This window comes from Oryzias latipes, chromosome 4 (assembly GCF_002234675.1).
Source record: "Oryzias latipes chromosome 4, ASM223467v1".
Classification (NCBI taxonomy): Eukaryota; Metazoa; Chordata; class Actinopteri; order Beloniformes; family Adrianichthyidae; genus Oryzias; species Oryzias latipes.
Window position 1 is genome coordinate 23,355,660 of NC_019862.2, and position 4,300 is coordinate 23,359,959.

Consider the following 4,300-nt stretch of genomic DNA (forward strand, 5'->3'; position numbering starts at 1 on the left):
GAGCTGCGCGAGGAAGCGCGAGGAGGCAGGACTGTACCGCCCGCTGCCCCCCACCCCTCGCCGCCCCCACACGCTTATTTCAACATCGTCTTTAACAGCAGTGCCGTAATTACGTGGCATCCAGGGGCGTCAAAACACAACAGATGAAAAAATACATTTATCCTGAGAGTAGAAGTGAAGTTTAAAAGAAAAAACAAATAAATGTTCTGGCAGATGTGAAACTTCCTCCAAGCTCGAGAAGTTTTTTTTAAATAGTGAAACGCTTTTTGGAGCTGAAAGAGGCATCAAACCTCAAAGACAGATGTTCCCAGCAGTCCTCTCCCAAAGAACACAGGTTTTATTCAGCGTTACAAAAACACAGTAAAACTTTGGTTTTCTTTCATTCTCTGGCTCCACTTAAAGACATCTTTCCTCTGGAAGACTAAGGACACCATCAAGTGACTCTTTCTGATTCTTTCGGAGTGGATTAGTAGTCATAAAACTCTTATATTTAACTGTTTAATTTAGGTCATTCTGCTTCCCTATAAGGTGACAGCTATCCAATCAGAAAAAAAAGCTGTTTATGAGCACTCATGAGGAAGAACGAAAGAGTTCCACAAACAGTCAGATTGTCACACCAAAAGAAGCTCTTGGAATTGGAAAGAAAACATAAAAACTAAAACAAACAAACAAAAGAGTTTAGCTGATAGAAATATCAAACTGCTGTCATGATTTATGATCCTATGATCCTACCAGATCGATCTGTCTGAGGCAAGTTGTTATTCAAATCGACCTGTATCGTTATAAAATCGTCTCAAACTGAAATAAATTATATCAATATTGGAAAATATCATTTGGATTGAGGGACCATTGATTTATTTTACAACCAAGTGCATCACAGCAGACAACACACACACGTGATGCAGCAAAAAATGATCAATCCATCATTCCAGTGTGAAAGCACTTTGAATTTAGCAAAGACATGTGGTATAGTGTGCTAGAATGTTCTAATAATTTGTCTTTGATGTGGAAAAACAACAGTGGACTGAGCTTTATCAAACTAAAACGTGAATGGATTTACCATTCATTCTTGTTTACTTGTTTGTACACATATTTCATTGATTATCTTACAAGGAATCTGGAAAACTTCACCTGCACCTGCAGTTTCCAGGTATTTATCTCTGAGTCACACTGGTTGACGTTTTGGGTAAAGATCTATTGAATTTAGGTCAGTGAATCGGATGGTTTAACATGAACCAAAATCGATTGAGAAATCGGATCAGCAACCACAAATTGAGATGTTCCATGTAGGAAATGCCGTTTAGAGAAGCTTTGAAAACAAACACTGAAATAGGTCATCCAAAAAGCTGTTAAACAAAAGAAAAATCCCAGACTTTTCCATAAACCTTCATAAGTGGACACCTATAAAGTTTAAAAAAAGGAAATTTACTCTGAAATTTCATCTAAGCTTAATATAAAAAACTTTAGAGAAATGCTGTAATAAACTGCAGTAGAGTTAAAGTTTTGGTCTTAACCTGCTGCATCTCTGAGTTTTCACCTTACAGGTGTGGAATATTTGTATTTACTGTATTTTTCCAACTAGAAGTTGCTCTGGAGTATAAATCGCAGAAACAAAAAAAAGCTTAATAAAGAATAAAAAGCCACACTTACAGTAAGTCGCACAGTTGGAGAAATGTATTTAACAAAAAAAGGACATTTAATCTTAAAAGGTAGATCATAATATTAGTTTAAACTTTTAAATCCATTGAATTCTTCTTTTCCTATTTGTCACTTTTGCATGTGTGGGTTTTTCCAGGGTCTCCGGCTTCCTCCCACCATCCAAAAACACGCTTCATAGGTTAATTGCTTACTCTAAATTGTCCCTATGTGTGAATGTGAGTCTGTATGGGTGTGATGTGGCTCTGCAACAGACTGGCGACTTGTCCAGGATGTCCCCACATGTGGCCGGCATGAAAAAAGAGCAAAAAAAACGTATTTCTGAACCAAAAACATCTCTTTGTCTGATGGCAGCAAAACTTCAGTACAGGAAAAAACGAATAGAACGAAATTTTTCCAGACAACCCCACGTTTTTTGTTTATTTACATTGTATTGTTTTGTACCGTAAATGTTTACATTTAATTTCAATTCAACCGCATCGGCGCGTCAGCCTAAATGCGTGGATGTTTGCTTGTCAAGTTAGTTGTCTCAAAGGGGGTTTCATCAAAATGCCCTAAATACCCCAAAATAAATCTGCATGACTCGTTCAGAAAATACTCAGTCATAACTTTCAAAGCTTGAGGAGCTTCATGAGGAAAAATGCTTGGTGTCATACAGCTGAAGCCTTTCTCTGAATATTCAGGGGTCCCGCGCCCCTGGCTGTCAGGGGACGCGCCCCAGTCCTGACTCCCACTCTGAGGGGGAGGAGGTGATGCCGTGGGGGAGGGGGAGGGGGGGGGTCACGTCTTCAGATGGCAGGAGGGGAGTCCAGGCTCGGAGCTGCCATCGGCATCCCGTAGGTTCCAGCTCGCCCTCAATCTGGGAAAAGAACACTTGATGCCATCAAAGAGACGCAGATTGAATCCAGATGTGCCTCTCTCCGTCTTTTCCATGTATTTAATGAAGGCGCAGCGAAAGAGTAGACTTTTTCATCATTAGTTCTCCCCCCAGATTCCCTTTTCCTGCCTACAAGTCCATTGCGGTGCCAGCTAAGGCCAAATTGGAAAAAAAGAAGAGAAAAAGTAAAAAATAAAATAAAAAAGCCTCTACTCTCCACTCAATTCCCCCTCCAGGATTCGTGATTCTTTGTTCAGAGCTACAAGAGAAAGTGACCCGCTAAAGTTAGTCTGCGGTCGGAGGAAAGGTCCAAACATCTGCAAGGAAAATGTCGAGCAGAGCCACTCTTCAGCTCCCAAAACAAGTAGGAGATGAGGTTTTTGCTGAAAAATAGAGTAATTGAACACAAAGGTTGCTGCCTCTCAGTTGGGTCTACGCTACCCCCACTGGAGAAAGGAAACCTAAAATATATAAAAACTAATGCCAGGTGAAAGCAGTGGAGGAGCTAGAATGCTTTGTATGGGGCGGGAGGGGGGTGGAAGTCGAACAGCATACAAATGAAAGGATCAAAACTACGCTTTTTAAACAGTTGTATGATTGTTATTAATATCAAAACAGCGGCTCTTTCAGCAAAGGTGCGATTTAAAAAAAAATCGTTGTCAATATTGACTCACAAATATCAGGAGGGGGAAACGCATTTTGCTGGGGGTTGGGGCTGCTGCCCCTTCGTCCCCTCGTGGCTCCGGCCCTGGGTAAGAGGCTCAAATGAAGTTAAACAGGTTCTTGTAGGGTGAGCGTGAACTTCAGTGAGGAATTTGGATCAAAATACTTAGTTTAGTCCAAAAGTTGAGCAAAGACAAGTAATCCAGTTTGCCGACAATGAAGGACGTCACACGTCTCCACAAAGCAAAACCTGGAACAAACACAGTTTGTAGCTGGGGTGTCAGCCTCCAGGCCTCGAAGGCTGGCATTATCTGCTGCTGATTACCTGGATCAGGTGTGTTTAGCCAATGAGGAGCTTCAGTGGCAGCTTAGGCTACGTTCACACTGCAGGGCTTAATGCTCAATTCGGATTTTTTGAAAAAATCCGAATTGTTTGCTAGACCGTTCACATTTCCAAGTAAATCCGAACTTTTGTGATCTCCAGTGTGACCGTGACACGACCCAAACGAGACCCGCATGCGCAGAAGCCAGAAGAATACTCAACGGTGAACGACGTCACTCGTTTGCGGAGCCAACGTTAACAATGGATGTCAACAACAGTGTTGTCAAAAGCGGAGCTCTTTTTGTAATATTAAATTTATTTTCACAAAGGAGCAGCCCAATTACAATCTTCTCATTTTAAGAAGGCATTGGAGTCGGGATCGTCTGTACCCACTGTAGTGGAAGAGGAATGTGTATGTGCTGGGGCCGCGCGCCCGCGTGTGTGCAAGCGCGTGCCGCGATAGAGAATAGGGGGGGGGGCAGTGTGGGCGCGCATTCATGTTGTGTGTTACGGAGGACGGTAATAAAAGAAGGTTTCCCCCAAAATAAATGCTATGGACTCTTTATTAACCCGTTCTGGAGAATCTAAGGATCAGAACAGGGAGGAGGAGGGGGATTGCCTGGGTCCCCCGCGCTTCTGAGCACGGTCAAAGGGGAGAAAGAAAAAAAAGTTATCGCGGTAAAGGTTCAACACCACGCTCTGCCATTTATCTGGAATTTTTTTCAAAAACCGCCCAGTTGCGATCAGAGCCCTGGAGTTTGGCCTGAAAAGAGCGATCAGCC